Genomic DNA, 24,715 nt, shown 5'->3' with positions numbered 1-24,715 from the left:
CCTATCTCAGTCCATCTGTTCCTGTAAACTCCATTCTTGTTTTTTTTAACACCAACTATTAGAAAGCACTGTTAGCCTATTTTCCAACTTCCACCCTCCATCAACTTAAGGTCACCTAAATTTCTGCTGTCCTCCCATTAGTAAGTCCTATTCACACATTGCCTTTGTGCTCAGAGCACTGGCAACACCTCAAATGTTAAATTCTGATCCTAATATTCAGAGGCCTTTATGACTTTGCTCTTTGCTATCTCTGTAACCTCTTCCAGGCCTATAATCTTCTGGGATGTTAACATTTCATCAGTTCTGGATTCTCTTCCAAGACAATTAATCCACATCTTGACGCCTTTCCCTTCCATTCTGTCATCCATCCCTCAGGACCCTCTGTTTCCCCCTTGGATGTGTCTCCACTTCAAACATTTACAACAAAAGGTATTTTCTATGTGTTGCAGAGAATTCTCCAGAACAAGTAGCTTGGGGGAAGGTGAGGTCACAACATTTTAAAAACTTTTACTCAGAAGCACCGGTCCAGTCCAAGGCTTCACATAAACATGTTTGGATGTTAGTGAGAAACTTACTCATTGACTTCAAGGATTTTTTTGTTGCAGCGTTGGGGTAGGGGTTGCAGGTAACTCACATTTTTGAGAAACTTCACTGAGATGTTTGCAAATTATTTTTTAGCTTTTCCCCGCCATTAACATGTGCAGCATGAATTTCTCATGGTTTGAATTTGAACAGTTCAGGTTGGTGTTTAAACTTGCCATTACGGATTTTCAATTTTTATTATTTTCTCCACTTGCCACTCCACCCTTTTTCCCTCATCTTCCAGAATGCATCCAGCAGTAATTTCATTCAACTTAGATGCCATTCTGCATCTATATCCACAATCCATTTAAAAGACCTCCAACTTCTCTTTATGGCTTGTTGCTTGACATACTGCTGAGACTGTATGGGTTGGTCTTTACCAGTTACATAACATGGAAACATAATGGAGTTGAGACACTGAGCTGTTATATTGATTTCTGGAGGTAACCCACACATATAGATAAGGGAAAACCAGTGGATGTGGTATCTTTGAATTTTCAGAAGGCTTTTGAAAGGTCCCTCGTAAGAGGGTACACAGGACATCGAACATTACAGCGCATTACAGGCCGGCCATCCCTCGATATTGAGCCGGCCTATGAAATCAATATGAAGCCCATCCAACCTAAACTATTCCATTTTTATCCATATGTTTATCCAATGACCAATTAAATACCTTAACGTTGGCGAGTCTACTACTGTTGCAGGCAGGGCATTTCACGCTCTTACGACTCTCTGAGTAAAGAAACTACCTCTGACATCTGTCCTAAATATACCGCCCCTCAATTTAAAGTATGTCCCCTCATGCTGGCCATCATCATCTGAGGAAAAAGGCTCTCACTGTCCATCCTATCCAACTCTCTGACTATTATATATGTCATAATTAAGTCACCTCTCAACCTTTTTCTCTCTAACAAAAACAGCCTCAAGTCCCTCAGCCTCTCCTCATAAGATCTTCCCTCCATACCAGGCAGTATCCTAGTAAATCTCCTCTGAACCCTTTCCAAAGCTTCACATCCTTCCTAAAATGTGGTGACCAGAACTGCATGCAACACTCTAAAAGCAGCTGCACTGGAGTTTTGTACAGCTGTAACATTACCTCCGAAATTCAATCCTTCTACCAATAAAAATCAATACACCATATGCCTTCTTAACAACCCGGTCAACCTGGGTGGCAACTTTCAGGGATCTATGCACATCAAAACCAAGATCTCTCTGCTTATCTACACTACCATATCTTACTATTAACCCAGTACTCTGTATTCCTGTTGCTCCTTCCAAAGTGAGTTAACTCACGCTTTTCCACATTAAACTCCATTTGTCACCTCTCAGCCCAGCTCTGCAGCTTATCCATGTTCCCCTGTAACCTGCAACATCCTTCAGTACTATCCACAACTCCACCAACTTTAGTGTCATCCTCAAATTTACTAGCCCATCCATCTACGCCCTCATCCAGGTCACTTTTAAAAGCGACAAACAGCAGTGGCTCCAAAACAAATCCTGCGGTACTCCACTAGTAACTGAACTCCATGATGAACATCTCCAGTCAATCGCCCTCTCTGCCTTCTTTCAGCTAGCCAATTTCACCCTCAAACCCATGCCTTTTTATTTTTTGTAATAGCCTACCATGGGGAACCTTATCAAACGCCTTACTGAAATCCATAAGCACCACATCAACAGCGTTACTCTCTCTTCCACCTGTTTGGGCACCTTCTCAAAGAACTCAATAAGGTTTGTGAGGCTCAACCTACCCTTCACAAAACCGTTTTGACTATCCCTAATCAAATTATTCCTCTCTAGATGATTATAAATCCTATATCTTATAACCTTTTCCAACACTTTACCCACAACCGAAGGAAGGCTCACTGGTCTAAATTTACCAGGGTAGTCTCCACTCACCTCCTTGAACAAGGGGACAACATTTGCTATCCTCCAGTCTTCTGGCACTATTCCTGTAGACGATGAAGATGTAAAGATCAAAGCCAAAGGCTCTGAAATCTCCTCTTTGGCTTCCCAGAGATTCCTGGAATAAATCCCATCCGGCCCAGGGGACTTATCTATTTTCACACTTTCCAGAATTGCTAACACCTCATCTTTGTGAACCTCAATGCCATCTAGTCTAGTAGCCTGTTTCTCAGTACTCTTCTCGACAACGTTGTCTTTTTCCAGTATGAATACGGATAAAAAATATTCATTTAGCACTTCTCCTATCTGCTGTGAATCCACACACAACTTCCCACTACTGTTCTTGAATGGCCCTAATCTTACTCTAGTCATTCTTTTATTCCTGACATACCTTTAGAAAGCCTTAGCATTTTCCTTGATCCTACCTGCCAACAACTTCTCATGTGCCCTCCTGGCTCCTCTTAGCTCTCTGTTTAGGTCCTTTCTGGCTAACTTATAACTCTCAAGTGCCCTAACTGAGCCTTCATGCCTCATCCTTACATGAGTCTTCTTCTTCTTCTTCTTCTTGACATGAGATTCAACTTCTTGAGTAAACCATGGCTCCCTTGCTCGCCAACTTCCTCCCTGCCTGACAGGTACAAACTTATCAAGGACATGCAGTAGTTGTTCCTTGAATAAACTCCTCATGTCAATCATGCCCATCCACTGCAGTTTCCTTCCCCATTCCATGCATCCTAAATCTTGCCTAATCGCATCGTAATTGCCTTTCCCCTGGCTTTAACTCTTATCCTCCGTTACATACCTATCCCTTTCCATTGCTAAATTAAGAATTATGGCCAGTATCACCAAAGTGCTCACCTACTTCCAAATCTAACACCTGACCAGGTTCGTTACCCAGTACCAAATCCAATGTGGCCTTGCCCCTTGTTGGCCTGTCTAGATACTGTGTCAGGAAACCCTCCTGCACACATTGGACAAAAACTAATCCATCTAAACTATTCAAACTATAGTATTTCCAGTCAATATTGAAAAGTTAAAGTCCCCCATAACAGCTACCCTATTATTATCGCTCCTATCCAGAATTATCTTTGCAATCCTTTCCTCTACATCTCTGGAACCATTCAGAGGCCTGTAGAAAACTCCCAACAGCGTGACCTCTCCTTTCCGGTTTCTAACCTCAGCCCATAGTACCTCAATAGATGTCCTGGTAATACTGTCCTTGACTAACAATGCCACACCTTCCCCTGTTTTATCATCTTCCCTACTCTTACTGAAATATCTAAACCCCAGAGCTGCAACAACCATTCCTGTCCCTGCTCTATCCATGTCGGTAGTCGGTAAAGATAAAGCACATGGAATAGAGGGGAATATATTAGCATTGATCAATAATTAGTTAACAGATGGAAAACAGATCAGAAAGTGGCTTCTTCCAAATGGCAGAGAAATGACCAGTGGAGTATTGCAAGATCAGTGCTCAGGCCTCAGCTACTCACGATGTGTATATATAAATGAAGGAACCATATGCAACGTTTCCAAGTTTGCTGAAAACAGAAAACTGAGCAACATTCTGAGTTGTGAGCAGAATGCAAGGAGGCCTAAAGTGATGTAGACAAGTTGAGTCAGTTGGTACACACATGGCAGATGAAGTACAACATCGCTAATTAAGTTATACACTTCAGTGTAAAAAAAACGGAAAGGAAGAATATGATTTAATGCTGACATACTAGGAAGCATGGATCTGGGCATCCTTACACATCAGTCAAAGTAGACAAGCAGCTGCTGCAAGCAGTTGGGAAGGCAAATAGTAAGTTGGCCTTCATTGCAAGAGGATTTGAGTATAACTAAAAATATCTAAGGAAGGATGTGCTTCCTTCTCCTTTCTGTCATTTTTTCCATTTCTTCATCTTTCTGACATTGCGGGAGGCTGGAGCACTGTCGGTGGGGATTTCTGGCTTTGTCGGCCCAATATGTGGAGTCCTGGAGTGACAATAGGGTGTTGGCTGGAACAATGGCAGAGTGGGGACTCCTAACCTTGGTGGGCCTAGAGTGTGGACTTTTGACGGCGGTGGATCGTCGACTGCGGTGTGTCGGTTCCTGGAGTGGGAATGCCTGGATGCAGTAGACCCAGAGCGGGGAACTTACAAAAGGCCTGGTGCCAGCAAGTAAAGATGGACTCTATTGAAGTTCTTTTCTTAAATTCTTTTTGTACCTCAAAATGGCACCGAATTGTGGCGACAGAACACTTTTCACTGTATTTTCCTAGATATATGTGACAATAAATAAATCCTTCATTTATTCATCACTAGCTACAAGGAGAGAGTGCATTGGAGGCTCACCACTCATACCAGAGCTGGAAAGACCCTCCTATGAGGGGAGACTCATTTGACTAAGCAGGTATTCATTGGAGTTTAGAAGCATGAGAGAGGATCAGATTGAAATGTATAAAATTCTAACAGGACAGGATAAACTAGATGCGAGGAGGGCATTTTCCCTGGTTGAAGGGAGTCTAGAACTAGGGTACTTAGTCTCAGGATACAGGGTAGACCATTTAGGACTGAGATGAGGTTAGACTCCATCATTCAAGCCATATTGAGAGTGTGGAATTCTCCACCACAGAAAGCGGCAGTGACTAAGTCCCTGAATATATTCAAGAAGAGATTTTTAATTATTTTAGATTTTTATGTTGTCACAGGTTATGTGGGGGTAAGCTGGAATATGGCAGTGAGACAGAGGATGAGTCATGATCATATTGAATGACAGAGCAGGTATGAAGGGTCAGATGGCCGACTCCTGTTCCTGGTCCACATCTTTCTGTAATCCGTTCCACTTCAACACTACCGTAATCTCTGGGCCATGGTCTCAATTCATTTCCTATCAAAACCAAGTAACAAATTAAAAAGCCCAAATTTAATGTTACAAAACCCAGGTGACAGTGGCAGTATTATTGAGATAGTCATTGCAGACACTGAAAGGCTAAGCTGACTGAAACTAAACACACAGTCCCTGTTGTTACTTCACACATGTCAGTCACGTTGTAAATTAATCCCCTGTCTATTTTTCCATCTGTGTATTTGCTAGCAGAAGCTCAAAAACATTCTGTTGGGATATATTTGTTATTTCCCAGTAATCCCATGATCTGGCAAAGACAGACACGGGTTGGAGTGCAACTGTTCCTGTAATATTTCACATAAGATTCTGTCACTCAATGTATTAAAGTGTGTAGGATTGGGGGTAGTGTACTGACATGGATAGAGAACTGGTTGGCAGATAGGAATCAAACAGCAGAAATAAGTGTATCATCTTCCAGTGGCAAGCAGTGTCTAATGTATCAGGGATCAGTGCATGAACCCCAACTATTCAAAATATATGTTAATGATTTAGATGGGGGAATGAAATACAACATCTCCATGTTTACAGATAATACAGAGCTTGGGTGGAAGGGTATTTGGGATGCATCTAGTCTATCCAGCCCACACAGAATTTTATAGGTTTCAATCAGATCCCCCGTCTCATCCTTCTAAACTCCAGTGAATGCATTCTAGTTGAAACAATCATTCCTCACAGGGCACTCTTGCAATGTCCAGTATCAGTCTAGTAAACTTCTACTAGAACTCCCTTTATAGCAAATACAAAGCAAGAACTGTGAGGAGGATGCAGAGATGCTTCAGTGTGATTTGGACAAGTTGAGTGTGTGACAAATGCATGGCAGATGAAGTATAAGGTGGACAAATGTAAGATTATCCACATAGGAAGGCAGATTATTATCTGAATAGTGATAAAATGGGGAAGTGCAGTGAGACCTGGGTGTACTTGTACCCAGTCACTGAAAGTAAGCAGGCGATACAGAAGGCAAATGGTATGTTGGCCTTCATCGCGAGAGGTTTTGAGTACAAGAGCAGGAGTGCCTTGCCACAATTGTGCAAGACCTTGGTGAGACCACACCTGGAGTACTGTGTACAGTTTTGGTCTCCTAATCTGATGTTCTGACTATGGAAGGAGTGCAATGAAATTTTATCAGATTGATCCCTGGTATGGCAGGACCGATACAAGAAGATTGGTTAGGTCATTATTCATTCAAGTTTAAAAGAATGAGAGAGGCCTCATAACAACCTATAAAATTTTAACAGGACTAGACAGGGTAAATGCAGGAAGGAGCTTCCAGAATCCGATACCAGAACAAGAATTTTATTTTGGCTACTGAAATAATTGAAGCAGTGCACTACACAACTCATCTCCAATAAATCACCAGCATTGTGAAACAGCCTTCTTATTTTTATAGAATGCAAAATCATTTGCTTGTATTAAAATGTGTAGATTAGAAGTATACCCTGAGAATATGGGGCCACCTTTCAGGAAGTTGGCACAGGCTAGTCAGACACAAAGACGAACACAGCTGTAATGTTATGCATTGCTCTTAGTGAATTTGTATGCTGCTGTTTGGAATACAGTTGCTGTCAAGATTACTGATTTGCAATGACAAAGTAAATAAAATTCAATTTGTGTTCATTAGGATTTTAATTACTGCTTTGGAAGTTGAATTCTGCAATTCTGTAAGTCAGTGTCCTTTTGCAATTATCCCATTACCTATGCATACAAAGGGTTGCTTGAGTGGGAGCCAATACAAGTCAGTGAGCACAGAGTTGACTGCAGATTGGGACTTGCTGTAAGTGGAGACACAGATAACCAGGTTTAGAGTAACAGAGACTTACTGCACAGGAAACAACCCTTTGGCTCACAGTGAATATTCTGATCATAAACAAGCACCTGACTTTTCTAAGCCCATTTTCCCACACTTGACCCTTACTTTATATAATTTCAGCATAACCTACCTACTGTTAAACTCTAAGCCTCAGCTGATAAAGGCAAGTAACCTATATGCCTTCTTTACCACTTTATTCACCTCTCCTGCTGCCTTAAAAAACTGGTGTTCCTCCAATGCTCACTAATTCCTAGGATCCTACTGGACATCATGTAATTCCTTGCCTTGTTTGTACTGCCTAAGTGTAGTAATTTGGTTTGAATTTCATTTTGCACTGACCAGCCAATATAACCAGAATCAAAAAGTGTGGCATTGGAAAAGCACAGCAGGTCAGGCAGCATCCGAGGAGCAGGAGAATCGACGTTTCAGGCGTAAGCCTTTCTTCAGGAATGTGATTCGCTAAAAGCACTTTGCAAGCTGTGTTTGCCTTTGTGTCTGACTAGCCTGTGCCAAGGTCCTGAAAGGTGACTCCATATTCTCAGGGTATACTTCTAATCTACACATTTTAATACAAGCAAATGATTTTACATTCTATAAAAATGAGAAGGTTGTTTCATAGTGCTGGTGACTTATTGGACACATTCTGATGAAGAGCTAATGCCCAAAATGTCGACTCTCCTGCTCCTTGGTTACTGCCTGACAGGCTGTGGTTTTCCAGCATCACACTTTGACTCTTACTCTCCAGCATCTGCAGTCCTCAGTTTCTCTCAGCCATCATAACCAACCCAGTAACTTAAGGCTATACTCCTCACTATTTATCACAAACTAATTTTCATGTCATCTGTTTTGGATGACTAGAGCTTTCTGGAGAGTGATCAGACAGGGGTCCATTGGATTAGTCAAATCTCAGAGGTAACAAAGATGTGAATGTTAGTTTCTGCAGCAGATGAGCGGAACCAGAGTGAATTCAGGTGATGACATTAGAGATAGAAATATAAAGTCCTGGTGGTGGCACAAATATAAGATTGGAAGTTTAGGATAAAATGTGACACCCAGGTTTTGAACAGACTGGTTTAATTGCAGATGGCTTGCAGTGGTGGCTTTGGTAGTTCAAGTACAGTGTTTCAAGCCGGGAACAAAAACAAGCCTTCAATCTTCCCAATATTTAATTACAGGCAAGTTTAGCTCTTCCAATACTGGATGTCAGATAAGTGACAATGGAGTGACTGGGAGAGGGAGAGGCAGTGGTGAGGTTGAGCAAAGTGTTATCAGCAAAAACTAATACTGTGCTTTCAGATGACATCATTGAGGGACAGTATTTGGATGAAGCCAAGGTTGGAGGCAGGGACAAATGACCAGAGGTAACAGTGCAGGAACTGAAAGGGAAACCAACACAAGTGATTCTTTGGCAATGAATAGTGAGGTAGCAATGGAAGCAAGTTTGAAATGTTAGGCAACAGACTCTGCAGCAGGATTTTTTTTAAAATTTCAATCATGGGACATGGATGTTGCTGGCTGGGCCAGCATCTATTGCCCTTAGGAAAGTGGTGGCGAGTGCCTTCTTGAACCAGAGCTGTACTTGTGTGTTGTAGGTAGATCCTTCAGTGATGGAATTTCAGGATTCTGTCCCAGCAACCGTGAAAGAAGGGCAATATATTTCCAAGTCAGGATGGTTAGTGGCTTGGAGGTGGTGGTATTCGCTGCCCAATGTCCTTCTAGATGGAAGTGGTTGTAGGTTTGAAAAATGCTGTCGAAGGAGCTTTGGTGAATTTCTGCAATGCATCTTGTAGATAGTACACACTGCTGCAATTGAGTACTTATGGTGGAGGGAGAGAACACTTGTGAAAGTTCTGCCAGTCAAATGGACTACTTTGTCCTGGATAGTGTCACATTTCTTTAGTGTTGTTAGAAGTGCACTCATTTAGGCAGGTAGTGACTATTCCATCACACTCCTGCTTTGTGCCTTGGGGATGGTAGACATACTTTGGTGAGTCAAGGGGTGAGTTACTTGCCGCAGTATTTTGAACCTCTGACCTGCTTTCGCAGCCACTGTTTACGTTGTGATTCCAGTTGAGTTTCTGGTCAATGGTAACCCTCAGGATGTCGATAGTGGGGGATTCAGTGATAGCGACACCGTTGAATATTAAGAGACAGTACCCAGATTGCCTCTTTTTGGACATGGTCATTGTCTGGCATTCGTATGGCACAAATATTACTTGCCACTTGTCAGCCCAAGCCTGGATCTTGTTGCATTTGAACATGGACTTCTTCAGTATCTCAGAAGTTGCAAATGGTGCTGAATATTGTGCAATAATTGGCAAACATCCCCACTCAAACAACCACAACCATTTGCCTATGTGCTAGGTATAGATCCAACCAGTGGAAACCTTTCCCCCAATTCCCATTGATTAGTTTTGTTAAGGCTCCTTGATGCCACATTCAGGCAGTTGTGGGCTTGATGTCAAGGGATATCAGGATTCCTAATGAAGAGCTCCTGCCCGAAACGTCAATTTTCCAGCTCCTTGGATGCCTGACCTGCTGTGCGTTTCCAGCATCACTCTATTCTTGATGTCAAGGGCTATCACTCTTACCTCATCTTTGGAACTCAGCTCTTTTCTCCTTGTTTGAATCAAGGCTGTAATGAGGTCAGTCAAAAATTGTGGTGCTGGAAAAAGCATAGCAGGTCAGGCAGCATCTGAGGAGCAGGAGAGTCGATGTTTTGGACATAAGCCCTTCATCAGGAGGGGGAAGGGGGCTGAGAGATAAATATGGGTGTGGGGGTGGGGCTGAGGGAAGTAGGTTGGATGGCCATAGGTGGATGCAGGTGGGAGGTGATTGTGGTAGGTCGATGGTGAAGGTGGAGTAAATAGATGGGAAGGGAGATGGACAGTTAGGTCAGGTCAAGAGGGCAGTGCTGACTTGGAGGGTTGAATCTGGGATGAGGTGGGGAGGAGGGGAGATTTGGAAACTGGTGAAGTCAGTGTTGATGCCGTGTGGTTGTAGGGTCCCAAGGCAGAAGATGGGATGTTCTTCCTGCAGTTGTCGGGTGGCTTTAATTTGGTGGTGGAGGTGGGCCAGGATTTGCATGTCTTTGGGGGAGTGGGTGGGGGAATTGAAATGGTTGTCCACAGGGTGGTGGGGTTGTTTGGTGAGTACGGACCGGAGATGTTCCCTGAACTGCTCCGCGAGTTGGCTGTCAGTCTCCCAAATGTAGAGGAGACCACATTGAGAGGAACGGATACAGTAAATGTGCAGGAAAATCTCTGTTGGATTTGAAATGATCCATCAGGGCCTTAGATGCAGGTGATGGGGGTGCAGGTGGGTGCAGGTTTTGCACCTCATGCAGCAGCAAGGGAAGGTGACGGGTGTATAGGGTTGGTGGTGGGGAGTGTGAATCTAATGAGGGAGTCGCGGAGGGAATGATCTCTGTGGAATGCAGCTAGGGGTGGAGAGGGAAATATATCTTTGGTGCTGGGGTCTGACTGTATGTGGTGAAAATGGTGGAGGATAACATGCTGTATCCAGAGATCTGTGAGGTGGAATGCGAGGACCTGGGGTTCTATCCTTGATCCGGTTTGGAGGGGTGCAGTGGGATTTGGAAGTGGAAGTGCGGGAAGGGGAGGAAATGTGTTGAAGGGCATTGCTAATCGCACGGGAGGAGTAATTGCAGACTTTGAAATAGGAGGACATGCGGGATGTCCTGGGGTGAAATTGTTCCTCCTGGGAGCAGATACAGTGGAGAAATTGGGAGTAAGGATCATGTTTTTATGGGGGGGGGGGGAGGTGATAGCAAGTTGACACCTAAATATCAGGAATGTATGTTTCTGCTCCTGGTATGCCCTCCTGCACTGTTCATTGAACTACGGCTGATTCTCTGGCTGGATGGTTATGGTTGAGTGAGGGATATACCGGGCAATTTGAGGTTGCAGTAGCTGTGGGAGCCAGTGGATTTGAAATAGATGTCTGTGTTGAGTCACTTGCTGAAGACAGAGACTGAGAGCTCCAGGAAGTGGAGGGAGGTGTTGGAGATAGCCCATGTGAACTCGAGGTCAGGGTGAAAGGTGTTGGGAGAAGGTGATGAACTGTTCAACCGCCTCATGAGTGGCCTTGCTGGAACCCAAACTGGGCATCGTTGAGTAGGTGCTGCTTGATACACAGTTGATGACACCTTACCGTCACTTTACTGATGATCGAGAGTGGACTGATGGAGTTGTAGTGGCTAGGTTGGATTTGTCCTCTTTTTTTTGTGTGCAGGACTTACCTGGGTAATTTTCCACATTGTTGTGTAGATACCAGTGTTGTAATTGGTCGGGAACAACTTGCCAAGGGTGCAGCAAGTTCTGGAGCACAAGTCTTCAGTACTGTTGCCTGAATGTTGTCAGGGCCCATCGCCATTGCAGTATCCAGTTCCTTCAACCATTTCTTGACATCATGTGAAGTGAATCAAATTGGCTGAAGTCTTGGCATCTGTGATGATGGTTACCACCGGGGGAGGCCAAGATGGATCATTCAGTTGACACTGCAAATGCTTAAGCTTTATCTTTTGAACTGATGTGTGGGCTCTTCCATTATTGAAGATGGGGATATTTGTGAAGCCTCCTTCTCCAGTGAATTGTTTAATTGTCCACCACCATTCATGACTGGATGTGGCAGGACTGCAGAGTTTAGGTCTGATCCATTGGTTTGGGATCACTCAGTTCTGTCTATCACTTTGTGCTTATGCCATATGGTTACCAAACAGTAACCCTGTTTGGTAGCTTCACCAAGTTGACACCTAAATATCAGGAATGTATGTTACTGCCCCTGGTATGCCCTCCTGTATTCTCCATCGAACCAGGGCTGATTCTCTGGCTGGATGGTTATGGTTGAGTGAGGGATATACCGGGCAATCTGAGGTTGCAGGTTGTGCTGGAGGAACACAAGGAGGAACAGTTTACCTTTGTCACAGTCACATAGTCACAAATTACCTTCTATTCTTTAAGAAGAGTTATTTTAGACTGTGGCAGGGACAGAGATCTGATTGGAGAGAGTCTGACATGGTTTTCTGGGAGAGCTGTGAGAGAGTTTAGAAGATGACTTTAAAAATGAGAGGGAGTTTGAAGATGGGAAGATAATTTGCAAGGACTATCGGGTAAAGGTTTTTTCTTGAAGACAGGGTGTTGACTGCAGAATTAAAGACGAGAGGGTCTTTACAGTATTGGCTAACATGGGGTCTCAGAGGGGAAGTTAGGTGACCAGCAGTTTAGTGGGAGTAGGATTGAGGAAACAGGAATTGACCCTCATGGAGCAGATGAACTCAGAGAGGGCAGGAAGAGTAGGATGTGAGTTCTATTAAGGAAGAGCAGAAAGAATGGAATTATTAAAAGACATTTGGCCAGGTATGCTAGTAGAAAGAAAAGACGGGGACAATGCAGCAAAGTTATCTCACTCTTAATTATAAAGGCATCCATGAGCTCCTTGCATTTGTTATAGGACGTGAGGGTGGAGAGAAGAGGGGATTAAGAAGATGGTTTACAGAGAAAATACACCCGGGGTTATCATACCAGGGATTTACTTGTTCATATCATTTTATACAATATATTCTTATTTTAAAGCTAGAGCCTATATTTTAACTACAATTATGTGCTCTTTGCCACATTTTATGCCTTGCAGGTATTTTCCTAATTACCTGTGAGAAACATTTATTTATAGGAAAGTGCATTAAGTTTATAATTGGTGTAACCTAGGACTTGTACCATGGAGAGCTCTGAATGATGCAGTCTTGGAAATAATGTGCTGTGCACTTTTTATTAGTCTATTAAGCATATTTAATTATTGAATTAAACCAACTATCCAGAGTATAAATTAACAAATCTCCTGTTTCTGGAGAAATACGTTTCAGTGAAATGCCCTTCAAGCTATTGGGTCAACATATGAAACAACTCAAGCTTCTTAATTTGGTTTATAACTTGGTATGGTACTTCCAACCATTCAGCACTATTTATAGAAGTATCAACAACAATTACATTTATGTAGTGCCATTCACATAGTAGAATATCCCAAGGCACTTCACAGGAGTTTTAACAAGCAAGAATTTGCCATTGAGCCCCATAAAGAGAGATTAAGACAGAGGGATCAAAAAGATAGGTGTGAAGGAGCCCATTAGGGGGAGAAGAAAGAGAGGTTAGGGAAGGTATTCCAAATTCACAGACATCAGTCGTTGAGCAAAGACAAATACGGATGAGCAAGAGGCCAGATTTGAAGAAGCATTGAGGTCTCTGAGCTTGTAGCATTGGAGGATGTTACAGAGATAAGAAGGGGTGAGGCAAGGGAAATTTGGGACACATTTGACTATTTAAAAATCAAACCATTTGCAGAATGGAGGCCAGTGTAGACCTGTGGGCACAGGGATAATTGTGTAAGTTCATATGATCATAAGAAAGAAGAGCAGGAGTGGCCTATCCGGCCTGGTGAACCTGCTCTACCATGCTGTAAGGTGATTGCTGATTTGCTCATGTCTTTAACTGCATTTTCCTGCCCTTATCAATCAAAAACTGACAAACTCAACCTTGAATAGCATTGCTGTCTTTGGAAGATAATTCAAAAAACTAACAAATTTCAGAGAGAAGAATGCATTCTGATCTCTGTCTTAAATGGGAGACCCTTATTTTTAAACTGTGTTGTAAAGTGTGGCGCTGAAAAAACACAACAGGTCAGGCAGCATCTGAGGAGCAGGAGAATTGATGTTTCAGGCATAAGCCCGTATGAAGGGCATGATGATGCCTGAAAAGTTGATTCTCCTGTTTCTCGGATGCTGCCCGATCTGCTGTGCTTTTCCAGCGCCACACTCTCAACTCTGATCTCCTGCACGTGCAGTCCTCACTTCCTCCTCGTTTTTTTAAAACTGTCCCCAGTTCTTGATTCCTCCACAAAAGGAAACATTCTGTCAGCATCCACCTCAAGCCCTCTTGGGATCTTGTTTGTCTCAATATGATTGACTGTCATCCCTCAAAACTTCACTGCGTATAGGCTCAAGCTGCTCATTATGACAAACTCTTCATCCCAAGAATGAGCCTACTAAACCTTCTCTGAACTGCTTCCAATGTCAGTACATTCCTGCTAAAGTGAGGAAACAAAATCTGTATACCAGTTGCTGTCTCACCAATGCCTTGAACAATTGCAGTGAGACTTCCCCTTCCTTATATTTTTACTCTAATCCTTCTGCAAATTAGTGTGGAGTTGGAAAAAACACAGCATATTGAGCAGGGGAGTCAACATTTTGGGTTGGAACCTTTCATCAGGGGTGTGACAGATGATTGTGGGGTGGGGTTTGGGGAAAGGTAGGAGGGATGGTGATAGGTGGGTGCAGCTGGGAAGTGAATGTGATCGGTCAGTGGGAAGGGTGGAGCGATGAGGTGGAAAGGAAGATGGACAGGTTAGGTCAGGTCAAGGAGGCAGGGTGGAGAGGGAAGGCTGGACATGGGATGAGGCCTGGGGTGTGGGGAGGCGAGGTTTGGTAGAGAGATTTGAAAGCTGGTGAATTCTCTATTAAGGTCATATGGTTGTAATCTCCCAAGGCGGAAGATGAGGTGTTCTTCCTCCAGTTTACGTGTGGCCATATTTTGACAGTGGAGTAGGCCCAGGATGGACATGTCATTGAGGGAGTGGGAGGGGGAGTTGAAATGGCTGGCAACGGGAAAATGGAGTTGATTGGAGCATACAGACCATAGATGTTCCTTGAACCAGTTCCCCAGTTTGCGCTCAGTCTATCTGATGTAGAGGAAGACCACATTGGGAGCAACGGGTACAATAAATCACGTTAGAGGAAATGGACTTGGAATGGTTCTTTGGGTCCTTGGACGGACGTAACAGGGGAGGTGTGAGGGCAGGTATAGCACCTCCTGACGTAACGGAGAGGTGTGAAGGTAGGTGTAGCACCTCCTGACGTAACGGGGAGGTGTGAGGGCAGGTTTTGCACCTCCTGCGGCCATAGGGAAAGGTGCCAGGTGTGGAGGAGAGTTTGGTGGGAAGTGTGGACTTAGTGAGGGAGTCACGGAGAGGACGGTCCCTGCGGGAGGTGGATAGGGGTGGGGAAGGAAATATCATTTTGGCGGTGGGGTCAGACTGCAGGCGGAGGAAATGATGGAGGATGGTTCGCTGCATTTGGTATTAGTAGGTTGGAATTTGAGGACTGGGGCTCTCTATCCTTGTTCTGGCTGGGGTGCGGTTTCGGGGCAGAGGTGTGGGAAATGGAGAAGCTGCAGTTGAGGGCATTGTTGATCACAGGGAGGGGAAATTGTAGTCCATGAAGTAGGAGGACATTTGGGATGTTCAGGAGTGCAATTACTCATCCTGGGAGCAGATATGGCAGAGGCGGAGGAATTGGGAGTATGGAGGGGGTGGGAGGAGATGTAGTCAAAGTAACTGTGGGAGTTAGTTGGTTTGAAATAGGTATCGGTGCTGAGTCGGTCGCTGGAGATGGAGACGGATAGATCCAGGAAGGTGAGGGAGGTGTCAGAGATGTTGCAGGTGAATTTGAAGTCAGGATAGGAGGTGTGGGTGAAGTAGATGAACTGTTCTAGCTCCTCATGGGAGTACAAGGCAGCACTTATACAGTAATCAATGTAGCAGAGGAAAAGCTGGGGGCTGGTGCCAGGGTGGCTGTGGAAGAAGGACTGTTCCACATATCCTACGAAGAGGCAAGAATAGCTAGGACACATGCGGTTATCAATGGCCACTCCTCTGGTTTGCATAAAGTGGGAGAATTGAAAGGAAAAGTTGTTAAGGGTGAGGACCAGTTCCACTAAGCAGATAAGGGTGTTGGTGGAGGGAGACTGTGCTACAGGAAAAAAACGGAGAGCTTTGAAACCCTCCTCATGGAGAATACAGGCGTAGAGAGACTGGATGTCCATGGTGAAGATGAAGTGTTGGAGATCAGGGAACTTAAAGTTGTGGAGATGTTATGTCCTGAATGTAGTTGCGGAGTTCCTTGACCAAAGGGGACAGGACAGAGTTGAGATAAGAGGGGATGAGTTCACTGGGGCAGGAGCAGGCAGAGACAGAGACAATCGGTCAACCTGAGCAGGCAGATTTATGAATCTTGAGTAAGAGAAACGAGTGATGTGGGGTTGGGGAGAGGGGTTGGAGGCTGTGGATGCGAGATCTCCCGAGGTGATGAGGTTGTCAATGGTTTGATGATGAGAGGTCAGTTCAAGGGAGCGGTAGGAGGAGGTGTCAGCAAGTTGGCGTGTGGCCTCAGGGAGGTAGAGGTCTGTGCACCGTTTTGCCACAGCATCTCCCTCGTCAGCTGGTTTGATAGTGAGATTGGGGTTGGAGCGGAGGGAGCAGAAGGCTGTTCAGTAAAGGTTGGAGTGGGTGAGGGGGTGGAGAGATTGAGGCTATTGATGTCACACCAGTAGTTCTTGAAGAGGTCAGGAGGCCAGGACATGGTGTTTGGAAGTTGAGTTTGTTGGAGGAGGGAGAAAGGGTCTTCATGAAAGGTTCTGACTTGAAATGTCAACTCCTCTGCTCCTCTGATGCTGCTTGACCTGCTGTGCTTTATCTGACTTTCCAGCATCTGTAGTCCTCACTGTCTCTCCTGCAAGTAAGGTCAATATTCCATTTACCTTTCTAACTATTTGCTGTACTTGCAAGCAATTCTTTAATGATTTGGGTAGACAAAAGATCATTCATGTCGTGGCAATTTGTAGTCTCTCTCCATTTAAATAATTCTTTGCTTCCTGCCAAAGTGGCTAACCTCAAATTTTCGCACCCAATACTTCACTAACCACCCTACAATCTTCCGGAACTTCACCAGTGGCTAAAGATGAAGCAAAAATCTCTGCAAGGCCCTCTGCAATTTCTTCCCTAGCAACCCGCAATATCCAAGGATGGACTTGACCAGGCCCAGGGTAGCTATCCAGCCTTAATGTGCTTCAAGGATGCAAACACCTCCTCTCTGGTAATATGTATGTGGTCCAAAATATTCCCACGTGTTTCCCTTATTTTCTTAGTGTCCATGGTTCTCTCCTGAGTAAGCACTGAGGAGAAATATTCATTAAAAATCTACCCCATCTCCTGAGGCCCCACACATAGATGGTCCCACGCTGATCATTAAGGGGACCTATTCTCTCCATAGCCAATCTTTTACTCTTAATATAGCTATAGAATCTCCTGGGATTATCTTTAACCTGATCTGCCAGATCCAACTCATACCGTCTTTTTCCTCTTCTGATTTCCGTCTTCAATGTGCTCCTACATTTCTTATAGTCGTTTCGGGATTCAGTTGAGCCCGATAGCTTAAACCCAATGTCTGCCGCCTTCTGTCTCCTAACCAGAGCCTCAACATTCCTCATTAGCCAGGGATCCCTAAAACTGCCAGCTTTTCCCTTGAAGGAGAAAGTGAGGACCGCAGAGGCGGGAGATCAGAGCTGAAAATGTGTTGCTGGAAAAGTGCAGCAGGTCAGGCAGCATCCAAGGAGCAGGAGAATCGACGTTTCGGGCATGAACCCTTTCCTGAAGAAGGGCTCATGCCCGAAACGTCGATTCTCCTGCTCCTTGGATGCTGCCTGACCTGCTGCGCTTTTCCAGCAACACATTTTCAGCTTTTCCCTTCACCCATACTGTCCCTGGACTCTCGATATCACATTTTTAAAAGCTGCCCATTTGCCAGTCATTCCTTTTCCTTGAAACAGACTCACCCAGTCGACCTCTGCTAGATCCTGCCTAATGGCCCCAAAATTGGCCCTGCTCCAGTTTAGCCCTTTAACCTGTGGACCTGTCCTATCTTTATTCATAACAATGTTAACACTGAGAGTTGAGATCATTGGACCCAAACTGCTCTCCGACTGACACTTCAGTCACTTGCCTGACCTTGTTTCCTAAGAGGACGTCCAGTGTTGCAACCTCCTGAGTAGGGCCCTCTACATATTGCTTTCGGGTACTTTCTTGGGCACATATGACAAATTTCACCCCATTCGGGCTTTTACGCTCTGGGTGGCTCAGTCAATAAAGGGGAAATTAAAACCTCCAATCAATTATTTCTACAGGTATCTGCAACCTCTCTACACATCTGCTCCTCTAGTACCTGCTGGCTATTTCGGTGTCTATAATACAGGCCCAACAAAGTGACAATTCCCTTCTTGTCCAAGGTCCCTAGGAAACATTGAGGAGCAAAGTGACCTTGGTGAACAAGACCATTGATCTCTGAAGGTGGCAGCACAGTGTGGTGAAGAAGGCGTATGGAATGCTTACCTTCATTCACTAAAGTCCTGTAGTTTATTTTCTCCAAATGCCCATTCCTCTTTCCTGAATTGTTTCCATTTCCACCAGCTTCAGTAGCAGCAGCTCCAGATCATTACAAATTATTGTGTAAAACAGTTGTTCCTTATATTCCCCCCTTGTCCAAGTTTTTAACTCTGTGTCCCCTAAGTCTTGCACCTTCAGCTGTTGTTAGGACATTTTACTTGTCAACCTTATAACCTCATCTTTATAATTCCTTGTTTTGGACTCCCCAAACAAAAGCACCTTCTCCATGTCAACCTAATTATGTTTATTCCAATCAAAGTCTTTCATAATCTAAAACAAAAACAGAAATTGCTAGAGAAATTAGCAGTAATTAGCACTGCTGCCTCACAGCTCCAGGGTCCCAGGTTCGATTCCAGCCTCGGGCGATGTCTGTGTGGAGTTTGCACATTCTCCCCGTGTCTGCGTGGGTTTCCTCCGGGTACTCTGGTTTCCTTCCACAGTCCAAAGGTGTCCAGATCAGGTGAATTGGCCATACTAAATTGTCCATATTTGTTAGGAGAATCAGTCAGTGGGGGTGGGGTTACTCCTTGGAGGGTCAGTGTGGACTTGTTGGGCCGAAGGCCCTGTTTTCACACTGTAGGTAATCTAATCAAGTCTGGCAGTATCTGTAGAGAGAAAAACGGAGTTAATGTTTCCAGTCTGGTGACAGAGCCACTGAATTTCTCCAGCACTTTGTTTTTGTTTCAGAATTGCAGTCCTTTGTTTTACTGTCATAATCTTAAATAGCTCTATTCAAAATTTAGAATTGAAGTATTTAATTGGCCAATAATTGTTTTGTTGGACGTCTTTATAATCAATACCACACAAGCCATGTTCGTAGTCTTCAGTTTTAGCACATTACAAGCTGAAAATTCTGCTTTGAAGATAAGAACATAAGAACTAGGAGCAGGAGTAGGCCGTGTGGCCCTTCCAGCCTGCTCCTTCATTCAATAAGATCATGGCTGATCTTTTCACAGACTCAGATCCACTTACCCGTGTTCTCACCGTATCCTTAATTCCTTTATTAGAGTCATAGAGATGTACAGATGAAACAGACCCTTCGGTCCAACTCGTCCATACTGACCAAGTATCTAGTCCCATATCCCTCTAAACCTTTTCTCTTCATTTACCCATCCAGATGCCTTTTAAATGTTGCAATTGTACCAGCCTCCACCACTTCCTCTGGTAGCTCATTCCATACACATACTACCCTCTGTGTGAAAAAGTTGCCCCTTAGGTCCCTTTTATATCTTTTCCCTCTCACCCTAAACCTATGCCCTCTAGTTCTGGACTCGCCCACCCCAGGGAAAGGACTTTGTCTATTTATCTTATCCATGCCCCTCATGATTTTATAAATCTCTATAAGGTCACCTCTCAGCCTCTGACGCTCCAGGGAAAACAGCCCTAGCCTATTCAACCTTTCCCTTTAGCTCAAACCCTCCACACCTGGCAACATTTCTGAACCCTTTCAAGTTGCACAATGTCTTTCCAAAAGGAAAGAGACCAGAATTGCACACAATATTCCAAAAGTGGCCTAACCAATGTTCTGTACAGCTGCTGTACTCAATACTCTGACCAATAAAGGAAAGCATACCAAACACCTTCCTCACTATCCTATCTACCTGTGACTCCACTTTCAAGGAGCTATGAACCTGCACTCCAAGGTCTCGTTGTTCAGCAACACTCCCTAAGACCTTACCATTAACTGTATAAGTCCTGCTAAGATTTGCTTTCCCAAAATGCAGCACCTCACATTTATCTGAATTAAACTCCATCTGCCACTTCTCAGCCCACTGGCCCACCTGATCAAGATCCTATTGTAATCTGAGGTAACCCTTTTCGCTGTCCACTACACCTTCATTTTTGGTGTCATCTGCAAACGTACTAACTGTACCTCATATGCTCGCATCCAAATCATTTATGTAAATGACAAAAAGTAGAGGACCCAGCACCGATCCTTGTGGCACTCCACTGGTCACAGGCCTCCAGTCTGAAAAACAACCCTCCACCACCACCCTCTGTCTTCTACCTTTGAGCCAGTTCTCTCATACCAAACACCTTCCTCACTATCCTATCTACCTGTGACTCCACTTTCAAGGAGCTATGAACCTGCACTCCAAGGTCTCTTTATTTAGCAACACTCCCTAGGACCTTACCATTAAGTGTATAAGTCCTGATAAGATTTGCTTTCCCAAAATGCAGCACCATGCATTTATCTAAATTAAACTCCATCTGCCACTCCTCAGCCATTGGCCCATCTGGTCAAGATCCTGTTGTAATTTGAGGTAACCTTCTTCGCTGTCCACTACACCTCCAATTTTGGTGTCATCTGCAAACTTACTAACTGTTATGCTCACATCCAAATCATTTATTTAAATATGAAAAGTTGTGGACCCAGCACCAATCCTTGTGGCATTTCACTGATCACAGGCCTCCAGTCTGAAAAACAACCGTCCACCACCACCCTCTGTCTTCTACCTTTGAGCCAGTTCTCCCTGTATTCTGTGAGATCGAATCTTGCTAACCAGTCTCCTATGGGGAATCTTGTTGAATGCCTTACTGAAGTCCATATAGATCACATCTATCCCTCTGCCCTCATCAATCCTCTTTGTTACTTCTTCAAAAAACTCAATCAAGTTTGTAAGACATGATTTTCCAAGCACAAAGCCACGTTGACTATCCCTAATCAGTCCTTGCCTTACCAAATGTATGTAAATCTTATCTCTCAGGATTCCCTCCAACAACTTGCCCACCACAGATGTCAGGCTCACTAGTCTATAGTTCCCTGGCTTGTCCTTACCACCTTTTTTAAATAGTGACACCACGTTAGCCAACCTCCACTCTTCCAGCACCTCACCTGTGCCTATCGATGATACAAATATCTCAGCAAGGGACCCAGCAATCACTGCCCTAGCTTCCCATTGTACAAAGAAAATCTATCTTAGCCTTAAAAACATTTGCTAAAGTAGCATCAGCTACTTCACTGGGCAAGGAATTTGATAGATTTACAACGCTCTGGGTGAAGAAGTTCCTTCTCAATTCAATCCTGAATCTTTTCCCTCTAATCTTGAGGCAATGTCCTCTTGTACTAGCTTCGCCTGCCAGTGGAAACATCCTCTCTACTTCTATCTTATCTACTCCTTTTATAATTTTACATGTTTCTATAAGATTCTCCATTCATTCTTCTGAATTCCAATGAATACAATCCCAGTCTACTCAGTGTCTCCTCAACTCCAGAATCAACCTAGTGAACCTTCTCTGCACCCTAATCAGTGCCAGTATATCCTTTCTCAAGTAAGGAGACCGAAACTGCACACAGTCTTCCAGGTGTGGCCTCACCTGTGCCCTGTACAGCTGCAACATAATCTCCCTGCTTTTAAATTCAACCCCTTTAGCAATAAATGACAAAATTCCATTTGCCTTCCTAATTACCTGTTGAATCTGCAGACCAACCTTCTCTGATTTATGCACAAGGACACCCAGGTCACTCTGAATAGCAGCATGCTGCAACTTTTTACCATTCAAGTAATAATCCTTTTCACTGTTTCTCCTACTAAAATGGATGATGTCATATTTATTAACATTGTATTCCATTTGCCAGGCCTTTGCCCACTTACTCAAAGTATCTGTGTTCCTCTGCAAAGTTTCACAGTCCTGTGCAGACTTTGCTCTACCACTCATCGTAGTGTCATCTGTGAACTTTGACACACTACCCGTGATCCCCAACTCCAAAATATCTACATAAATTGTAAATAATTGCTCTCCCAACACCGATCCCTGAAGCATACGACTAGCCACTGATTGCCAGCCAGAATAGCATTCATTTATCCCCACTCCTTGCTTCCTGTTAGTCAACCAGTCCTCTATTCATGCTCATACTCTACCCGTAATGCCATGCATCCTTATCTTATGCGGCAGCCTCTTGTGCGGCATCTTGTCAAAGGCCTTTTGGAAAACTAGGTACACCACATCCACTGGATCCCCATTGTCTACCTTCATAGAATCCCAAAAGATTTGTTAAGCATGACTTGCCTTTCATGAACCCATGCTGCGCCGGTCCAATAGGACAATTTCTATCGAGATGCCCTGCTATTACTTCCTTGATAATAGACTCAAGCATCTTCCCTGATACAGAAGGTAGCTGCTCTATAAGCTAGCTGGTTTCTAATTTCCCCACCTTTTGTCTACCTCCCTTTTTAAACAGTGGTATCATATTTGCTGTTTTCCAATCTGCTGGGACTGCCCCAGAGGCCAGTGAATTTTGAAAAATTACTGTCAATGCACTTGCTATTTCTTCCACCATCTCTTTTAATACCCTGGGATGCGTTCCATCAGGGACAGGAGACTTCTTTATCCTTAGCTCCATTAGCTTGTCCAACACGTCCATCATAACGATTGTTTCCAGGTCCTCATCTACTTCATCTCTCTGTCAATTACTGGCATATTATTAGTGTCCTCTATTGTGAAGACTGACACAAAATAACTCTTCAATGCTGCGGCCATTTCATCATATCCCATAACTAAATGCCCCTTCTCATTCTCTGAAGGTCCAACATTTACTTTAGCCACCCTTTTCTGTTTTATATTTCAATAAAAACTTTTGCTATCTGTCTTTATATTCTGTGCTAGTTTTTTCTCATGTTCTACCTTTCTTTTCTTTATAGCTTTCTTTTTGGCTTTCTGTTGACCTTTAAAGTTTTCCCAATCTTCTAGTATCATGCTGTTTCTGGCCACTCTGTATGCCTTATCTTTCAGTGTGATAGCCTGCCTTATTTCCTTTGACACCCATGGCCAAATTTTCTAATTGTTCTCACTAACAGGCCGTTTACAATGCTGTAAGTTTGTTAGAAAACCTATTGGTGAAAAGTATTTACTAAGCTTGAAACAAATAAGTTTGATATGATAATTGTAAATTCCTGCTGAACTAGTTTTCATGCTGACTTACTTTTCCATTAAAGGGATTTCTACCCAAACTGCTGTCCTTAAAAACTGATTACCAGTTGGTGAAGGACAAATATTCCTCTCCATTCTTTTATCCAATACAAAGTATGAGTTTATTTAAGAAGAAATCATGGAACAATCACACCATTAGGATTTTGGATCCTCATTTGCTCAAAATTACAATTAAACACATCAATTCAGAAAACATTATTGAAACTTACATAGTCCTTCAGTTATTGCCAGAAACCTTCAACAGTGGGTGCCAGCTCCAGGCACTGTTAATGTTAACTGTTTTCAATCTGTTTTTATCTTCAGAGTAACAAATATTAAAGCAACTCCAAGCAGACGAGATGCTGTCACTCTTACCCGATCACCTTCACATGTGTCACAGTGGGGCTTCGATAACCCACGTGTAGTTGGATTGCATTATCACTGCTTATCTGTTGCAGCTTCAGTGATGCTCAAATGTATTGACTAATTTAGCTCTGAACTCGCTTCAGGTGTAGTAATAGAACAAGATTCACCTCAGATGGTAGATGTGCAGTTGCTATAATTATATGTTAGAGAGAATCTGGCATGTTAAACATAGAACAGTACTGCACAGGAATGTGCCCTTTGGCCCACCATGTTGTGCCAAACATGACACCAAATTAAACTAATCCCTTCTGTCAGCACTTGGTCCATATCCCTCTAATCTCTTGTTAAGCGGAAGAGGGAGGCTTATGTGACGAGATGGTTCAGATGAGGTGATGGAGAGTTACAGATCAGCTAGGAAGGATTTAAAGAGAGAGTTAAGGAGAGCAAGGAGGGGTCACGAGCAGTCTTTAGCAGGTAGAATAAAGGAGAACCCTAAAGCTTTATATGGATATGTGAGGAATAAAAGGATGACTAGGGTAGGACTAGGGCCTTTCAAAGACAGAAGTGGGAAGTTGTGTGTGGACCCTTTGGAGATCGGAGAGGTGCTAAACAAATATTTCTCATCTGTTTTCACTCAGGAAAAGGAGAATACTGGAGAGGAGAAGACTGAGATATGGGCTATTGGACTAGAAAGGATTGAGATTAGTAAGATGTTATCATTTCTAGAAGGTGTGAATGTAAATATACTTATGGACTAGATGGGAATTTCTTGAGAATTCTCTGGGAAGCTAGGAAGGAGATGGCTGAGCCTTTGGCCTTGATCTATGAGTCCTCATTGTCTACAGGTTTAGTACTAGAGGACTAGAGGATTCCAAATGTTGTGCCCTTGTTCAAGAAGGGCACTAGAGATAACCCAGATAATTATAGACCAGTGACCCTTACGTCTGTTGTAGGAAAAGTTTTGGAAAG

The 24,715-nt window shown here is 43.7% G+C and overlaps 1 protein-coding gene across 1 annotated transcript in view; it reads left to right on the top strand.

The window, feature by feature from the left end:
- The window catches only part of adamts17 (ADAM metallopeptidase with thrombospondin type 1 motif, 17), a 686,029-nt gene that overhangs the window by 607,521 nt on the left and 53,793 nt on the right, over positions 1-24,715 (top strand). The gene's annotated exons all lie outside the window — the stretch shown is intronic.

This window comes from Chiloscyllium plagiosum, unplaced genomic scaffold, assembly GCF_037043375.1.
Source record: "Chiloscyllium plagiosum isolate Xiang-an unplaced genomic scaffold, Cpla_swu_hap1 HiC_scaffold_39, whole genome shotgun sequence".
Lineage (NCBI taxonomy): Eukaryota > Metazoa > Chordata > Chondrichthyes > Orectolobiformes > Hemiscylliidae > Chiloscyllium > Chiloscyllium plagiosum.
The sequence above is the reverse complement of the archived record's forward strand: the minus strand, read 5'-3'. Positions and strand labels throughout refer to the sequence as shown.